Raw genomic sequence first — 20,763 nt, forward strand, 5'->3', positions numbered from 1 at the left:
CCTTCCAAATGTTATTAACAATTAATTTCCTAACTTTGCTTTAAAGTAGTGGATAAAGGATATTTTCATTTAAACTCCTCCTGGTGCAGCTCCAGTGGTAGCAAAACAAAGTCTAGAAGAAGATGGAAGGACGAGTCACATGTGCAATCCTTTTTTTTTTTCATGTCAGAGTAAGATCATGGCCAGCTAGATAATTCCTTCACTCTGTTCTCTGGTTCACTTGGCAGTTAGCAACCTCATGGGGTGGGTGGGGGAAGCAAGAGCAGGAGGAAAAATGCTTCGTCCCTTCTTTCTATAAATTTAAGCCCATTTCCTCTTGTCCTTTCTCAGGGGTGTGCTTATATTTCCATTTTAAATATGAGTTCCCAAAAGGCATTAACCATGCCATTTTTACTTAACTGCATTTTATTTTCTCCAGTATGATGCTGTGCTCACATAACTGATCTACAGTCACAGGAAGAAAATGACGAAAGCTGCATTCCAGTGACTATAAGCTAATATTTTATGGACTCCTGTAATGAAAGTTTTGACCACTATTATAAATCATACCTAGAACATACATATCTCATGGTCTGTATTGACAATACTGTGACTATGTCATGCAACATTAAGCAATTGATTTGAAGTGTCCTAATTGGGGGTTGGTGATAATTAGGCAGAGCAGGATAACAATTCCCTCTGCCCCCTGTATTAATGAGGACATTTATAGCCAAGAAATTGATCATGTAAACAAAGGCATAGGGTCATGTTTCACTTCTTTCTGCAAACATTTTTATATAAATGGACTGTATTGTTGAGAAAGCATGCTAATGACTATGTATATATATATATATATATATATATATATATATATATATATAATATATGTACATATATAATATATATATATTAAAACAAAAAAATTCAGTTTGAATTTGAATCCTAAAGTCATAGTATTTATAATACATGGAAGTCTTTAAAATTTATTTCTTTTTCAATTACCTCTTATAAAAATACTAATTTAAAATCACTTTGCTATGATTTAGTGCAAGTTAGTAAGAGCATACATATTCTTTCTCATTTTTTTCCTTTTCTTCTTGTCCTCCTTCCTTCTTTCATTTCTTTTTGGTTCTTTTTTTTTTCTTATTTGTAAAAGGCATTACAAAGTAGATATATCTTAATATATCAGATGGTTTCCTTTGGCAAAGTTTTCAAACTAGATGATAGGGCAGTTTGGGCATGTATCTACATGAAAAGATCTTCTCTGTTTGAAAGTATCTTCCCTTATTTCTTTTACTATTAACTTTCATATGAAAGGGCAACTCATTTTGGTTTCACAGCATAGCTCAGTGGAAGACATTTGTTGTTCTGGCTTAGAGCTCTCTGTTTTCCAAGCCCTGGGAGTTAAAAAGTTTACCTTCACTGATTAACAGAGAGATGAGTAATTGAGCAATGTGCCTGGAGAGATCGGGTGGTAGAGGTATGTACATTTTAAATGAATTTTGATTTTATTAAATGCATTTGCATAATTTGAAGAATGCATGTTGGTTGCATAAAGTACTGAGGTTGCTCATCTTCATAATTTCTGCAATTTTGTGTCTATGAATGTTAATAAGTTTCCCCCAACCCCCTTTTAATGGATGGTTCTAACTCATTTTACTAAGTTATGCCTTCAGAGATAAAAATAGCAGGGAAGGCCCAGACATCCTTCTCTGGGAAGATTCTTAATGGAAACGCAACTGCTTTTGAGGAAAATGCCTGTTTTCTCCTTGCATGGCACCAGTGATGTCCTCATTGTGTATTTTCCAAGGAAGGTCAGCCCAGCCCCACACTTACTGCAATGACTAATGGGGACTGGGCATCCTGGGGTCCTACCATGGCACAGCATTTCTATGAGGCTGGAGTGTGCTGTAAACAAGGTAGACAACTCACCCCTTTATATTTTGCTTCTTTCTGACCAAATCCTGTACTTGTCTAACTACAATATTATATTTATGTCAACTAAGAAATTTGGGCTGCTGCACAGAGGATTGCCCTACACAACCAAAAGCTCTAGAAGAAAATAGGCAGCAGAAGCAAATAAGAGGCTGCAGAAAACGGGTGCTGATTGAGACGTACCAATGAGGCCCAACTGTACCCCTTGATCTTCGTGTCAAACCACAAGGCAGTTTTCCGTGTTTCCACACCCACTACCCCTTAGGAAGCCCCCAAGCAGCCGAATTATTTTGATTGCTTACTCTCTGCAATGGACCGGATGGTTGTGCCCCACCAAAATTCATTTGCTGAAACCCTTATCTCGGCATAATGGTCTTTGGAAGTGGGGCCTTTGGGAGTTAACTAGGTCACGAGGTGAAGCCTTCATCAATAGACGAATGCTCTTATAAGACAATGTCTGAGGCCTAGCTAGTCTTGGCCATGAGAAGACTGCCATCTACAAGCCAGGAAGCTGCCCCTCACCAGGCGCTGGATCATCTGGGACTTTTCAGCCTCCAGAACTGTGAGGAAAAGTGTCATTTAAGCCACTCAGTCTGTGGTATGTTATAGCAGCGAGTGCTGACTAAGACACTTGCCTTGTAATGTGCATTATTCTCGAACTGAACATCATGGGAATAGTGCTAGAATCTGGATACTGGTTAAGCTAATGTATATGGTTCTTTAAAAAAATAAGTGATGGTTTATAAAGGGTTGTAGACAGTGCACAGGTGTTGGAGTTGGGAGTGTCTCACCTAACCTAAGGCCTTATCATCTACTGGTGTTGGGCTCTGGCAGGTCATTTGGTGCCTTATTTATTCATACGGTAGAGGTGTTAATAATAGCAATAATATTAGTCACAACAACGAAAGCAACAACATTTATAAAATCTGTTGATCGCTCTACTAGACACTTTATTGGCCTTACCTCTAACCCTCAGCACCACCTGTGGAAGGATATCGCCATTTTACACATGATGAACTAAGGCTCAATACTGTGCTCATGACCTCGCAACTATTGGACAGCATCACTATCGGCACTGATATGTGTAATTTATGGGACCACATTTGTGGAAGCGTCGTGCACAGAGTTTGGCTCATAGTGTTTGTTGAAATGGCTAAAACCAGCAAGAGAGTACGTAATTCTCTGGAGGAGAGGAAGAAAGATCATGTCCAGGTTTCTGGATTCTTCCTTGTCTCTCCCTAGTTTCTGAATTCCATCCAGGATGGCTGAAATGATCATTTAATTTTGCACTTTATGGCCCTTTTCACATTTCCTCTCCATTAGAAAGTAATGTATCTCTATGGCTCTTGCAATCAAAGTTTTTATCTCTCATATCACCTCTAGTCCAATGGAACAGGGAAAAGAATCAGTGGTGTTTAGAGATTTATTTCCAAAAGAACTGTGTAGTCTTGGGACTTATTTGTGACAGACCCTTCCCTCCCCCTGCAAAAAAACAAAAACAAAAAACACAACAGGGAAGGAATCCATTTCCTAATTCCCACAGCCTAGTTAACGCAACTCCAGATTTTCTGGGTCTCTCTGAAATTTCAACAGTGCTTTTCAAAGAAATACAGTGACTGCCTGTCCTAGAATTGGCAAAGTATATTCAAAATGCAGATTCTAGAGCCCTTCTGTAGCCCTATTCTAGCAAAATCTCCAGGAGCCCTAAGGCTGCCTTTTAATAAGATTCTCTAGTGGATTCTTCTTTCTCTCCCATTTGAGACCCACCACTTATGGTTCTGATTTGCTAGTGGGAAGGCTCACCTGTTCATGGGGAGAGGTTGACTGAACAACTTGACAAGAAGTTCAACCCCTTTTATTTTAAGTCTGAACTTGAATTTTTGTGTCTGGAGGTTCCAGCAATTTTGCAGTCAGATTTCATTTCTGAAGGAGTTGAGGAGATGGCATTTTCTCTATGTAGTTGTCCATAGTTTCAGTCCCTTAAAGCTATGACATGTGCCTGTGATAGTTGTATGTTCTGTTCCTTTCTGCCTTCTACTCATCTATCACTTATTTAACTGTTATTGGATGATAGCGATGGCTGCAAGTTGTTTACAAAAATCTAGTCTGAGTTTTGATGTAGATATTTTCTTGCTCACTTGAAAACTCACAATTATTGCTAAAAGAATAAGAACATAGCGAAAAGTGTTATTAAATCCCTTTGAAATGAAATCACTACCAAAAAATCCTGTGAGGTTGACCTGACTATCAGTCAAACAAATGCACCAAGCTTCTTTTTTATTGTTGTTTCTGCTTTTGATATTTGTAGATGTTCTTTGATTATTCTGTTAAGGGCATATCTGATAAGATTCAGGTCGGACTTCCTATTTGCCTCTGTCACTGATAATGAGAAGTTCTGTCCTTTGTACTCAGAATTGCATTGTAAATCATAAAACCATTCTGGTTTCATTTAGCACCTATTTGAATATATTTAAGTTATACATTCCTTAGGAACAGACCTTTTACATTGGTGGATCCCTTGGGTTCTATTTAAGATCTTATTTTATAAAGGCACATGCTTTTTATCTCTAGTTCTATATTTATTTTTTATGGTATATAGTGTCAGTGGACTCTCTCTCTCTCTCTCTCTCTCTCTCTCTATATATATATATATATATATATATATATATTCTACACACACACACACACACACACACACACACACATACACACACCCTGGAGGCATTTTCAATACTAGAGAGAGATTTTATTTCTAATATTAAAATTTTTATTGTTTTCATACTGGTTTAAAAGTTACTATTGATTTCTATGAAATTTTAAAATAATTTTTGATACTTCAAATATATTCTATACATTTCTCTTTGTGCTTAATTTTATTGTAGTCATTTAAATTGGATAAAGTTTCAGACAAGGAGTACTCTTTTTTTCAAATCTTTCCTAAGTTTTCCCAAACTCTGATATTTTCAAAGACAAACCTTTTAAAGTAAATTCTGAAGGTGATTCTGAAGGGAACACGGCAACACGAATATAAACTTCCTACCTCTACTACTCATTCTGGAGCCATTTGCCTTTTGGGACAAGTGGCTGCTGTGGCAAGGGGCTACTACTAGGTTGGTGAAATCTTAGGAGAGGAAGGAAAAAGCTGTTTCCGGTTGGCAGGGCTCTGTGCTTGTCCCGGGAGAAGGTAAACTTTGAACTCACATGACTATTCTGAATTGTACAACCTCACAAAGGCCAAGGCCAAGGCCAAGATGAATTGAATTTGAAGGATGAGGTTTCCATGTCTCTGTGGAGGACACTGTGAGTCTATCTTATGCCCAGTTTATAGGTTTCATCTAAATTGAAGGATGTATATGTAAATTTATTTTACACCCCTCCCCATAATAGGGTACATCCTTCTCAGATAAAAACAAGTTTTACAAACTTCTAGACTAGTGGTTCTCAAATGGAAAAATTTGTTCCCCAGAGGACATTTGGTGATGTCTGGAAACATTTCTGGTTGTCACAGCTCAGGGGGAATGGATGGTGGTACTGGCATCTAGTGAGTGGAGGGTAGGGATGCTGCTAGACATCCTACAATTCACAGGACAGCTCTCACAGCAAAACATTATCCAACTCAATATACCAATACTGCCAAGGTTGAAAGAGCCTGTGTTAGACAAAAGAACAAGTTCCCACAAAAGGAAAAAAAAACCCACAAAACACCACGTGTATCAGACTGGCATTAGATTCTTTATCTATAAGACTAGAAACTACAAGAAGTGATATCGAATCTGTAATTTAAGAGCAAAAGACTGCAAAGGAAAAACTTTATTTTTCATCAAAATTTGTTACCCTAATACTTAATTTGAGAAGAAGATTAAAAAAACAAAAGACATAAGTATACAACAAATTTACCAGAGACCTCAAGATAATATCTTCATTTATCTTATTTTTCCATGTATAAGATGCTATTTTTTTCTACAATTGTTAGACTGAAAATCGAGGGGCGTCTTATATATGAAAGTCAGCCAAGGAAGGAGCCCTGTAGGTAATTAGCTGCTCATACCTTGTTAAACAAGCTTCCTCCAGCAGGAGCCTTATTGTTACTGAGGTCAGCTGATGCCATAATTGGAGGTGGAGGTGGAGAGTGCACAGATGCAACAGGGACCAGAGCATTCTGAGCCCATACGATGTCAAAAAATAAAAAGATAAACACCAGTAAGCGATTGTCTTACTCTGCAAAATTCAAACTGAATGTAATCAGCTATGCCAAAGAGCATGGAAATAGAGCTGCAGAGAGACCATTTGGACCTCCTCCCACTGAAGGTATGATCTGACAGTGGAGAAAACAGGAAGAACAACTCCTGAAGATGCCAAAAAAGAAGAAGAAGGCCTTAAGAGGAAAACCAGCAAAATGTTTAAGATTGATTTCTTAATTTTGGGTTGGAAAAGTGGGGGGCGTCTTATACATGGGGGCGTCTTATACATGGAAAAATATGGTATTCATGATACAGTTAAAACATAAAAGCTAAGGATAGACTCATCATTTTAAACATAAAAATTCTTGCATGAAAATGCTGATAATTTCTGAAAAGTTTTTTTTATCAAAATCTAGAAGTAAGATGAAGCAGTGATTAGGAAGAGATAAAGGCATGGAGAAAAAGAAGGGAAAAGGACAGAAGACTGGGAGAAGGAGAAAGTAAAAAATTTCAGAAGTTCTTATCATACGAGATATCATATGAGGGAGGGGTGGTAGAGATGTTAATAATTTATAGAGCCATTTTGGGGGAAATACAGGTTGTCTTGTTCACAATCAATCTCACTGACAGCTACGTATGGTACAGCAACCATTAGTAGAATTGAAACGTGTAGTAATAGTTTCAGATTAATGAGGAAAAAATGGAATGAATATTAGTCTTATTCAACCCATAAAAGAAAAAGGGGAAAAAGCACCCAACAAGGTGATGAAATAAAAGATAGAAAGGTAGCATACAATCACATGTATATCAGTGATTACTCTATATCACAGTGAATGGGCTGAATTCTGTTTTTAAAAGACAGAAACTCTTCAATTATAACAAGTTGTGAAACTTACTGCCTTTCTTCCTGGGCATACAACTAGATCGTGTCTGAAGCCTCTTTGAGCTGAGTGTGTTCCTGAGACCGAGTTCTGCCGAATAGAGTATGTGAGCAAGTGTGGTCGGTCAGCCATTTCTTCTGTTGACTATGACAACCTCCCCCATAGGATTCTCTCTTCCTGTGAGGGCTGGACACATGCAGAGGATCCACCCAAGGCTGTGAAGGCCCCCCTGGATGGAAGCATTACAAGAAGGAAAGATATTTAGAGTCTGAAATCTCAGAACAACTGTGGGCTGGCTGTCCGCCCAAAACATGCACTGAATTGGCATGCTAACAGCAGATAAACTTTTCTTATGTGAAGTCACTGAGATTTTTGTATTTTTGTTTTAGCAGTTAATTTATTTGACTAATACAAGTATACAACCGATTGTCCTTCTGAAGACACGTGGTCAGGATCCTCCTGGTTGTGGTAAACTATCCTATGAGAATCATTTAAAATAATTAATATGTCTGTAGTTGGTGGGGATGATTGAAAAGGGGCACTGATAAACTGCTCTGGGGAGTAAATTTTACACCTTTTGGAAGTCGTTGGCATCCAAACATCAACAGACTAAATAATGTCTATTTCCTGTGAGCCAGCAAGTCTACTTCTAGAAATTTATCCTAAAGAAATACCCAGTAATTTTAAAGAAGACGTATTGATGTATGACTTTCATAAGTTTTAATAAGATTGTAAAATATTAACTTTTAAAAGTAGAATAGGAGATTGTTAAATAGTTTTCTGTGTTCTTAAGATGTAGTAATTAAGAGTCATTAAAATCACATTGAATATGGATATGACTAATAGAAAATTTTCAAGTTATATTGTCTGAAAAGTGTTAAGATAGAAAGTAATGTGTATAATACGTTATCATATTGGAAATAGATGTATAAAATGCTAATGATTTTGATTATGTGTCTGGGTAAGCTTATTGTGATTTCTGAGCTTTCAAAGAAGAGCAGATATTGATTTGTGATTTAAAAAACACACATTTAACCAGTCCTTTTAGATTATTCAGAAAATATATTGTAGCTTTAAGGAGCTGCATATTCAGCCTTCCCTCTTTGGGCTAGGAATTCAGTTTAAGCCCAGATCATAATAAAGCAGCCATATGACAGCATTGGACCTTTCATAATGGAGCTCATCTTTCAGTTTAAAATTAGCACTTCAAGAAAAAATGCATATAGATAAAATTAGCATCAAAGATCCCTTAAGAAGGTGTCAGATAGAAGGCCTTACCAGTGTTTCCACCTCTCCCCCCCAATTACATCAAATCTCCATTCTTCAGCTAAGTGTGTGCCTTGCGTTTAGGGACCCTTGGGTGGCCAGCTGATCACAATTTAAAGGCAAAGAGAAAGGTGCCACTGGGGCATCTACAGGTTCAATTTTGGTCTCCCTTTCACTCAAAACAGGCACTTGACTGGGTTGCAGGCTCGATCCCCAGCAAGGGGCATGCAGGAGGCAGCCAGTCAATGATTCTCTCTCATCACTGATGTTTCTATCTCTCTCTCCCTCTCTGAAATAAGTAAAAATATATTTAAAACAACAATAACAACAGAAAGGAAAACAGGCACTTATTGAGCAGAATAGTGGGAAGAATCACCAGCATCGTTTCCATTCGCCTTCTCTCTCTGACCAAGCACATACAGCAGAATCATCAAAGATTACACTCACATTTGCTTTAATTCACAATGTGCTATTTTTATAGTCTAAGCTCCATTTAAAAAACACATACAACAAAAACAATCACATATTAATTTGACTATATATTTAGCCCTTGTCTGTTTTGTGAAAAAATGTGTTGACCTGGCCTCTGCTACTTGAGAACATATATTTTAAAGGGATATTATGACCTTTTGTCAGAAAAAATGACTACTTTTGGAATTCAAGACTAAAAGCAGCAGCACACTCTAGCTAAAACATTTAGTATTAGGGATATTTACTGTGCTCTAAAATCTTTCATCTTAACCCCATAATTCATTTTTCTATTGTCTAATGCAGCCTCTAGCTAAAAAGACTAAAGTTAGGAGATATTGTATGCAAATACCTATCATAATATTTTAAGATCATGTGTACAAGCATTCAAATTCATGCATGTGGTTTGCTTTTTAAAAATAGGAGAATGCATTGAAAAGTGTTTAATGAGGTGCCAGAACTGGAGACGTAATACAGCCTTCTGTAATTTCACACCCATATTGCATGCATTTTGTGTGGAGAAAATTAAAGTTTCCAGCTGCTATAGCAAAAGATGCAGAAGTCCCCAATACACTTATAAATGTTATTTCCCTCCACATGGAAGAGATTAGGGCCACATCTGCTACAGTTTAGTTGATGAACATGGAGTAGATGGTGTCAAGAATCATGCAGCACGGGAGTCTAGTAAGAGAACAGGAGGCCACCACCCATGGAGGGACAAGGTTCTTAGGGGACACCATTTAGTTAGGTTGGCTGAGTTCATTCAACAAGATGAAACATTGTAAAGTACTCAGTACAAACTCATTCATGATGTTTGCCTCCACATGACACTTGGATCTACTCCATTCTAGAAACATTTTACTCATAAGTGTGATGGAAGCCATCAGTTGTGATGTGTCTCCATGATAATGAGATGTTATCAAAGATACAGAAGCATTACCATTGGTCACTGTAGGCAAAATGGCACAGCGACAGATAAGCTCAAGATAAAGTAATGGTTGGGATGTGTATATGTGAATTACCATGAAACCTCAGCAAAGAGAAGGGGGGGTGTTGTTTCTAAGTTGAATTCAATATTAGAGTGAAACTGTCATGTTAGTTACAAAAAAAGGAGGACACATATAACAGGAATGCAGTCTTTCGTTTCAAGGAATGTTTATCTAAACACAACAGCAAAAGGCATGAGCATAATTATTATGTCGTTTTGACATTCTAAATGACATTCTGCACTTGCTTTTATAGAATGATCCTCTGTAACTTTTTTTTTAAACAGCAGTGGTTCTAATTATTACTAGTTTCATTGTTCTTAGCCCTTGACACGGTGATTTCTTCTATTACAATTTGAGGCTTTCTTTTTCAAAACCATTGAATCCCCTTGAAATGTGCTTAGAGGGCAGAATTTGTTATGCACCATAAACCTGAATTGATTGAGGTTTCCAATGATGAAAAGTCTGGTGTCATCTGAGGTTTCATATTTTTTTAAGATCTTTTGTTTACTTTAATTGTCATTTTTCTGGTTATAACTTTGCATATTACATTTCTTTCAGTCTAGAGGCCTACCATTTGGTGACTCAGAGCTTTAGTGGCTTCTCTTCCTGCATATCAAACGGAGAGCCCTGGAGTGGCCTGGACCTTCAGAGTCTCTGTCTTCTGAGTAATGAAGATGATTATCATTGGTGATAAATCTACTTCAGGGATGTTCACTTGATCTTTATTTTCTACCCGGAAAATGCTTTTGATTATAAGTTTATAAGCAAAGAGTGTGATGAGTTTCTCTGACTTCTTCAAAAAGCCCTAGGGTAACATTTGACTCAAAACTCTTTTACCTTAATTAGTTTGCTGAAACATTAATCCATGTATTCAGTGCTAGAGGACTCAACTTCTGTAATTGTTTATAGGCCTTTGAGCCATCTGTAGGACTGAGAGTTAATATAGACTCTAGCCACTAGATTAATTTAAGAAATATAATGTATAATGAGAAAGCACTCAGTACAACAGGCATTGTACTTTATGATTCAGAAAAGAAGCATTTGAGTTAACTGAACATGGGATATACATTGAGTTGACCACTATTAACTAGTTGCTGAGACCAGGCCTTTTATTCTTATTGTCCTGAAAACCTACTCACTCTGTCTCCTTTCTGTCACTACTTGCTGCTCTATACTGGTCCCAGGTATTTCAAGTCTGGACTATTGACCTCTATTCGAGGATTTTTAAACTTCTTTTCCTTCTGTGAAAAGTTATACATAAGGCAATAAAAGATGCTCTTTTAAAACATTTCTCCAGTTTTACACTACAGATGAGAACATGTTTCATGCCACTCAATATAGCCATTTTTTATGGTCCTGAACAAGTAATCCTCACTTTCCCGTAGGCAGCCTGGTGATAACATAACGCAGGCAGGCCCTCAGCCTGCACGAACCCCCTTCTCTTTCTACCTCGGCTTCCTCTTATTGTGCACAAAGGGCTTCATGCACAGGTGTGTAACCTCACACCCCACACTTTCAATCTCATTCCATTACTCTCTCCCATGTGCTGTTCATAGCAGATCCCAGGCTGCCCCTTGTTGCTAGAGGTGTTCCAAGCAGAGGCATGATTCTGCTCTCTGGAATGGACAATGGCTGGGGGAGGACCTAGTAGCAGGCGCTGGGTCATATGGGCAAGTTTTCATTTGAATTCCTTGCTCTATGGTCAGGGCTAAGAGAGCAGGTGGGCCAGGCTGGATCCCCTGCAGTATGGGAAGCCAGGGCAGGACTAATGTTGATTCTGCTTCTACTTAGAGGCATACACAGATAACATGTGACATTTAAACAGACTAGAAAGAGGAAGACTAGTTATATATGGAGGAGGACTGAGGGTTGCAAAGAGATTGAGATGAGTGGCTACCACAAAATGAAAGTAGAAATTTTTTTTTTGTCCAGGAAGTTATTAACTTGAAGTCTAATGTAATAGGGACATCTTCATGTAGACACCGAGGCAGCCTGGGATCAGAGCCAGAGAAAGGATGTGGAGGAAGATTGTGAGCCATGCGGAAGGGGCATCACTGGATGGGAGGGAGTGTCTTGGAAGTCCTGAGACCTCAGCAATGAGCCTTCACTCTGGATGGAGACTAAGAGAGTGGCAGAGCAAGGGGACCATAAGTTAAAACACACACACAAAAAAACAACACAAAACAAAAAACAAACAAAAACCAGAAAATTTTATAGAATAAGTACAACGGGATAAAAAGCACAGGAGATTAAGGGACAGGAACTCTGCTCCTACTTCCTGACATCAGGGCAAGAATAAAGACTTCTACTTGAGAGTATTGAAGGGAACCATTATCTTTGGAGAAGAAAGGCTTATTTATTTATTTATTTATTTATTTATTTATTTATTGCTTTTCTCTTTTGTTAATCCTCAGCCAAGGATATTTTTTTTTTCAATTGATTTTCAGAGACCTTGGAAGGAAGGGAGAGAGGGACTTCTAGCCTTTAGTGCTTGGGCCAATGCTCTAACCACTTAGCGACACCAGCCAGGGCAAGCAAAAACTTTTTTTAAAAAAAATATATTTTTATTGATTTTAGAGAGATGAAAGGAGAGGGAGAGCAAGATAGAAACATCAATAATGAGAGAGAACATTGATCAGGTACTTCCTGCACACCTCCTACTGGGGATCAAGTCTGCATCCGGCATATGCCCTGATGGGGAATCCAACCATGACCTCTTGATTCATAGGTCAACACTCAACCACTGAGCCATGCTAGCCAGGCTGAATAAAAGCTTTTAGATGACAAGGGGAAAGGAGGGAATATTATGAAGATCAAAGATGTTGTCATGTGGCTCATCACCAAGTTCAACTTTCAGATGACACTGTGCAAATGTTGAGGAGGGAGGGGAGAAATATGGGGTTGTAGAGAGCAATACAGGGGTAAATACAAGGGACAGGAGAGATGAGGTCTTTTGTCTCTTGGAAGGAGCTGCTAGCTATCCTAACAGGTAATCTCTGCCAGGAGACGGAGGCTCGGTTGTACAGTATGTGTCCCTTTTCCTCAGTCCCATTTATGGCAGCTGTGGTAGGTGCCTTAGTGGCCCTGGTTCCCACCCTGCATGCACTGGAGGGTGTGGGGATGGAGGGTCACTGATTTATTTATTTATTTATTTATTTATTTATTTATTTATTATTTATTTTTATATATTTTATTGGTTTTTTACAGAGAATAAGGGAGAGGGATAGAGAGTTAGAAACATCGATGAGAGAGAAACATCGATCAGCTGCCTCCTGCACACCCCCTACTGGGGATGTGCCCGCAACCCAGGTACATGCCCTTGACCAGAATCGAACCTGGGACCCTTGAGTTCACAGGCCCATGCTCTATCCACTGAGCCAAACCAGTTAGGGCAAGGGGGTCACTGATTTATGGCTTTTTTCCTGCTCTGCATACGTCATTCCATGTGTGTTCCTGTGTCTCATGATCCTGAGAGGCTTGTGCAGTTGGGAAAGGGAGTTCTGGGTATTTGGCTAGTGAACAAAGTCCACCAAGTTTTTCTCACTAGTAATACAGTGAATCCTTAAACAATGTGGGAGTTAGGGTCACTGATCCCCACGTACAGTACAAAATCCACATATAACTTTTGACTCCTCAAAAACTTAACTAAGTCATCCTGGTATCTGCGAGGGATTGATTTCTGGTTGATTCCAGGTTGGCTGACCTCAGAAATAAGAAGCCTGGGGATACAGAGGGCCAACTGTACATTGATGGACAGAAATCCACATGTAAGCGGATCTGTGCAGTTCAAACCCGTGTCACTCAAGAGTTAACTGTATTGGCTTTTTCACTTTATATTGTCTTAAAAGCATTTTTTTGAAAAGATGAAATTCCTGTTATATATAGATACTCAAAATATTTTTCAGCAACGTCTTTCTAAATGGGTAGTTTACAGGTTGCTTCAGGTAGCTGTATTAAAGAGCCAGGCTCTGTGACCTAGAGCTCACATTTGGAAGCAGAATTGATGGGCGTTTTAAAGAGAGTCCTTAGCTAGTTCCTGCACTTACCCTTTTTCTACTAAATTACAGTCCATCCTATCTTTGACCTGCCTCATCTCCAGAAAGTTTATCCTGCTTTTCCATTCTCCAGTAGGATTTCTACAATCTTTGATTTACTTTTCCAGTTAACACAACTTTTCCAGGGACTTGATACTTGCAGAGGAAGGAAAACAGAACACATTCCTGTTGAAAAAAAATGCTTATTTTGACTTAGTGACCTTTTAAAATGTAAGTTCCTTGGATGTGGGACTGTGTTCTGATGTCATGGGTGAAAAAGAACAATTGCTTTGAAAATTGAGTTAAGTATTGTGCATCACAGTGTTGTGGAAACTCAGGAACCATTGGCTGGGTGAGCACTCCATGCATATTTTTAGTTGTTCTTGCTATAACTTGCTGGTTCCTTAACTTTACTTAAGATTTCTATTATGCATTTCCATGACCAGGGACTCTCTGCTGAAGAGAGTAAATACCAGAGACCATTGTGTTCACTGTCATGGCTACAGGTCTTTAAAGGAAGCCGTTTCTGCTCTGCCTATGAAACATTTGTTTGGATTGAAACCCAGTTTTAAAGCGCCTCCTGTGTAAATTATGAGCACAAAGTTTTGGCACTGTCCTGTCGTGTGCCTACTATCTAGATTTACTCTCTGATCTTGGATATATTTCAATGAAATGAGACTGTTAATAGTGGAGGAAAAGATATTTGTGAAACAGTATAACGGTGATAGTAGTTATTATGGAAACAAGAAGCACCATAAAAATGCCTTATACAGTAAAAATTATAAGACTTAATTTGGAGTGGCTTTTCCTTATTTGACCAATACATTCTATGTAAGTTATTTGCTACGGCATTAAACTTCCAAGGGAAGTTATGCATGGTCTCCACCTGTTTTAAACACTGTGTGTCTCAATTACAAACGTGCCCTTGTGAAACACTAGAGTCTCACAATCCATGTTAAAGCTAATGTGTAACTGGAAAACACATCAGTGAAGTTTATCTTTTAGATTTTATGTAAAACCCATGCATGCTGACACTTTGCATGCCATTAATGGAGACTGAAATCCTATTCTTTTTTTAAAAGTTCATTTTCTTTTTCAGGACCATGAAATACCAAACTGAACTTGACCCTAAACAGACTCTCCATTTCAAACTGGGTATGAAAACCATTTAAGAATCATGTGTGAGTCCATTTCATGCAAAAGGAAGGACCACTTAAAATTTCTAAGCCCTCTCAGAATTCTTATATGCATGTTTAACAATTCATTGATGCTGCTCTGGATATACAAAGACCTGGAGTAATTGTTGTAGCCGTACAGTGAACATAGCTGCTTACATCAGTTCTGCATTTCCCGCCCTCACACACTGGCCTGCACGACTACATTCACAATTACATTTACTGCTAAATATATTGTCAAGTGGACAAATGGGTCACTGCCTCTCCACAGGCGTGTCCATATTCCTGAACCAGTCACAAGTCACAAAGAAATAAAAAAACTTGGCTGTGATTCTGGAACGAGTACACTAAGCTATAAAAGTACAGTTATGCTTGCAATATAAAATGTGTCCTAGTAACAAAATAAATAGTAGGTGAAGTGGGGTAGGGGGTAGGTAGGCACTTGAAAGTAAGCATGTGACAAGATTGCACCTGTCTGGGACGTGGGGGGAAGGAAGGTAGTTGGCCTCAGCACTTGTCTGCAGCAATAATAGGGACAAAAAGGAAGCCTTCTGTGACCCTAAACTAAGAATGGAGTTTAACTTTGAGAAAGTCTTTGTCTGCCAGGGCAGAAGTAACATGTCATAGAATTTTTATGAATACTAATTTATCTCAGATTATTGTACTATAAAGTAGACTGTTTGAATGGACCATAAATAAATTTATTTCTTCAGGTCTTTATAAAAACAGAATGATGTCTCCCTCGTTCAACATTTTTAGCTATTTTGGAGGACATCACAGAAAGATCATTGCATAGTTAGAAGACTGTGGAGTTCTACAGCCCTGGGTGGGACTCTCACCTTTAAATTTCTTAACTGTGGGTGAGTTATTTTTATATCTTTCAGTCAAGCTGCCATATCTGCCATTGGGCTGTTGTAAGGATTAAAAGAGATCATTTGGATAAAGTACCAAGGTTATCAGCTGATTCATAAACACCACTCTTTCATGTTTAGGCTTGAGACTCCCTTCAGTGAAGGGTGAGAAAGGAGAACATGTAAAAGGGGTTATTTCCTAACTCCTTTGTGTATGACCTGGGTTAATTTAGTGTTTTGATTGTTTGTTTGTTTGTTTTGTTGTTGTTGTCATTGTCCTATCTTTAAAATGGGGTGGTTGAAGTGGATGCTTTTGAAAATGTTTTATTGCTATGATATTTCCTTTTTTTAAAAATCCTCATCTGATGATATTTTTCCATTGATTTTTTAGAGAGAGTAGAAGAGAGAGGGAAAGACAGAGAGAAATATCGATGTGAGAGAAACACATTAATTGGTTGTCTCCTACACACTCCCTGACCAGGACCCGGGCCAGGGAGGAGCCTGCAACTTAGGTATGTGCCCTGGACTAGAATCAAACCCAGGACCTTCCCGTCCACAGGCTGATGCTCTATCCACGGAGCCAAATAGACTAAGGCTATTTCCTTCCTTTTTGCTCACTCTGAGAAACAGTTTATAAGGATGATAAAAAACAGAAGGGAGAAAAAGTTAATATACCAAAGCAAATTTTAAAAATTCAGACAATAAAATAAAAAAATAGAACTTTAGAAGAGATTAATTATAATCACATCCTTTTTTTCTGTGCAAAGAACAAGATACTTGAGACAGAACCAAGGTGGTGGCAAAGGTAAACACCTGTACTTGCTGCCTCCCACAACCACATCAAAATTACAACTAAAATACAAACAACTGTCATCCAGAACTGCGGGAAAGCTGGCTGAGTGGAAGTACTGCAACTAGAGAGGTTAAGAAGAAAGTGCACTGAGACTGGTAGGAGGTGTGGAGGTGTGGAACAAGCTGGCACCCAGGTGTGCCGCTTTTTTAATCAGGAGGGAAATACAAGCTCCTGCTTCCTCTGAGCTCCACTGCTGGGTGAGACACAGGGGAACCCAGACACATATGGGGAGAAACTGGACTGTCTGGTATTGGGCAGGAACACGGGGCAGCTTTCTTCCAAACAGAGGTGCTTGCAGTGGTCATTGTTCCTGTGCTGGGACCTCCTCGGTGCAGGGCTGACTGGCAGCTATTGCTGTTGACTCCGCCCTGGAGATTCCATGAGACCTCGCCCTACCCAATTTACAACCCCACCCAAGCTGTGCACAGCGGCTTTTGCATATGAATGGCCTGTCGTTTCTCAGCCCAAAACCTGTCAAATAAGCTACAGCTGGGTAAGGGAGCCCCAAAGCTATCAAAAGAAGGCCCAAGGCTGCACCAGCACCAGCCTGCCTTGGTTCACAGCTGGGCTTCATCTGGGCACTTCCAAACCTGATACAAAGAGGAGGAATCTGCATATCTCTCTGTAGCTCCTGTTGGGTGGCCCCAGGCAGTGGCTGACTTTGCACCTCCCTGGAGATCCAAGAGCCAGTATACCCAGTGGTCAGTATGAGATCATACCAGGTTACAACTCTTCACATCTATAAGTGACACACTCAAGGGGCAGACTCAGTGAGCACCAAAACTCCACTGAAGCAAGTCCTGCCCCATAAGGGTGTCTCCTGCACAGCAGATCTTCCACTGTAGACACAGCTGGCCCTCACAGCCAATTAGCCTGGAGATCAATTCCTCCTAGTGATACCAACAGAAATCAAGGCTCAACTACAACAAGATTGTGCACACAGCCCACAAAGGGGTGCACCAAGAGTGCCCACCTCAGGTGATTGGGGGGGCTGAGCAGCCATTGGTTCCTCACAGTTGACCCAGATTTGGTTCTGATTGGTTGGTTTCTATGCCAGTCAGCATCTCTGGGCCTATCAACGGGGCCTGATCAGAAAGGCCGGGCTGATCAGCAGCCCCCATGGAGGCCTGGAGAGAAATGGAGGCCCAGCTGCTGGCCCTGCAGTGAGAGAAAGAGAGAGGCAAGTGCTTATCAACAGTTGCCACACAGGCTACGAATCAGACCCTGCTTCTCTCTTCAGGCCTCTCTCTGGGCCTGATTCGCAGCCCCCTCAGCAGTCAGTGCTGGGTCACCACGCCTGCAGCTGCCGCAGTCAGCGCTGGGTCCCCATGGCAACCCAGCACTGACTGTAGGACTGACTTCCAGTTGGTGGAGCCTCCGGTCCTGATGGACCCAGGGTTTTATATTTTAGGATTCTGATAGTTATTTCATATGAAATTGTTGCTGGTGGAAATAGGATTCTTCCACAGAGTTGCAGGGAAAGCATTTTGGGGACCCACACATTGGAGAATGTGAGCAATGGTGGCCTGATTTATTAGAGCAACAGCAAAGGACTGGCCCAGGTGCCCCATGTCTCATCCTTGACCAGTGGCCCAGCTCCATCTGACTGCGAGAGAAGTTATGGGCTTGGCGAGCTCAAGTACCCACCAGGAGGGTCAGGATCCAGAACCGTAGTGCCATCTCTGGGCTTTGGCAGTCCAGCATGCTGCTCCTTGCTGTGCTCTGGCCCTATGGGATCCATGCTTCAGCCTGAGCCTGGGCCCTCATGGCTGCTACACTGAGAGAGCATTACAAACAATGAGGGACTGAACCTCGGCCTTTGTTAAGCTTTTCTTATATTTCCTTGGGTTTGGGAAGGAGTATGCTGTCTTTTAAACTAACAAATCTGCTTCCTAATCCTTTGCAGGCTTGTGCTGGGCCCTCCCCCTATCCAGTCCCTTTCCTGGATCGTCTGGGGTTCTGTACCCTTATCCTATCCGATCCTTTTCCCAGGCTAGACTTCTCCCCTTTATGGTTGCCATTTTGGCTTCTACTGCACATGCCTCATAGTAGAAGAACACCCCCTCTTCCACTCCCCACTATCTTGTCTTCCACTATAGATGTGCTCAGCAAAGGAATTTGCCCTACTGTTTTCTCTCTTCCCGGTGAAAGGGGTTAAAGCAGAATTAGGTAAATAGGGTAAGTGGAGAAAGGAGGAATCGTGGAGCTAGCTGAAACCACCAAATGTTTTGCAGAAAAACAGAGTGTGTTGAAACAAGGATGTTTTTTTTGCAGGTGCAAAATAAAATGTTGCAAAAAGGCCAAGAACCGATTAGAGAGTGGCACAGATAGACAAAGAACGGACCTTTAGCAGATATAACAGGAAGAGCAGAATGCTTCAGCAGTAACCCATTTGGATCCCCTCCCTGAGAGGGGATTCTGTGTTTGCTAGCAATAAATTCCTGCCTTGCTTGAACTCCTCTGGTCCACAGCTTCATTCTTCGATTCTGTGAGACGTGTCCCTGGGAAGAATTCCTGCTCTCCAGTTCCGGTATCACTGGGAAGATCAGAAAGCCATTCTTTTCTGTCCGCTCTGCGGTACTGGGAAGCAAGGATGCTAATACCTTTGAAGGGCAATGGGGCTGTCCCTTGCAGTGTCTGGAAGCTGTAGCTTATAGACTTAATCCACCTTAGCCAGCTTTCTCCCTTCTCTTTTGTTAATACCTAACTGTCTGCCTATTGTAACAACACAAACAAAAACCTTTAAAAATCAGAAAAATATGTGTTACATTTAAAATTAATTCATTTTGTAAAGCAAAAGAAACTCAGGTCTCTCAACTTCTAATTGAAATATTTTTTCAATTTATGATTAAAATTAAAATCTACAAATGGTAAGAATTCCTTCTTTTTTACAGCAGCATAGTATAGGAATTCTTATCATTTGTCACAGCATGGATGGAACTGGAGAACATTATGCTTAGTGAAATAAGCCAGTCAGAGAAGGATAAATACCACATGATCTCACTCATTTGTGGAATATAATGAACAACATAAACTGATGAACAAGGACAGATCCAGAGACGGAGAGGCATGATTGGACTGTCGGGCCCTGGAGGGAAGGTAGGGGAGGGTGGGGGTAAGGGGGAGAGATCAACCAAAGGACTTATATGCAAGCATATAGGCCTAACCAATGGACATGGACAACGGGGGGGGGGGGGGTGAGGGCATGAGCGGGGGCATAGGGGATAACGTGGGGATAAGGACACATATGTAATATCTTAATCAATAAAAATATATATATAAAAATTAAAAGCTACAACCTAGTGGAGGTTGTACAATACAATATACAAACAGCAGGGAAACTCCAGGGAAATATAGACACATCTCTGCCGAGGTAGACAGAGAAATTAATTAGGTGTTAGCATTCATTCATTCATGCACCTTACTGATGAGTCCTACTAGGATCCAGATCTTGGGAGAACACAGAAGAATCTGACAGGGGCCCTGCTCTAAAATAGCCACAATCCTTCAGGGAGGCAGGTCAGTACTGATTTAATGGTGAGGAGCATAGGGCATTGGGGTGCATACAGGAAGAACCCTGATTTTTAAGGAAGGACAGGGAAGTTTCCGGAAAGACATAGTGGCTGGACCTTATAGGATAAGGGGTTTATTGAGGTGAAGAGAAGGGCACAGTTGGCAGAGGAAGCAGAGCATGCAAAGACACAGAGAAAGAGCATGGTTACACAACAATTTCAATGCACTTAATACTACTTAACTGTATACTTAAGAATGGTGAAGATGGCGTATTTTTTGTTTTATGCTTTTTTGCACAATTAAAAGTTTAAAAAGAATGTCAATACAGCACACAGAAGTTCTTAAATGTTGGCACAGTGTTAGAAGCTCGGGCAATAACACAAAGCACCTGGTTGTAGCTGAATCCTGTGTCTGACTGAGCTTCCCTCCCAGTGAAGCTCATGACCTGCCAATCACAAGCAAGATGGCCCTTGTTAAACTGGCTTTTTGGGCCAGCCATCTAGAAAGGTCTTAACAAGTATTATTTCTTCTTTTGCTAAATTAAGTAGGCTAATATATCTTTGGATCAAAGCAAGTGGAAGAGATTGCCTTTTTACTCTCTGTAGCCCAAACCCAAGTCTAAGCTTTTAAGGGAATAT

The sequence above is a fragment of the Myotis daubentonii genome, chromosome 2 (assembly GCF_963259705.1).
Source record: "Myotis daubentonii chromosome 2, mMyoDau2.1, whole genome shotgun sequence".
Taxonomy (NCBI): Eukaryota; Metazoa; Chordata; class Mammalia; order Chiroptera; family Vespertilionidae; genus Myotis; species Myotis daubentonii.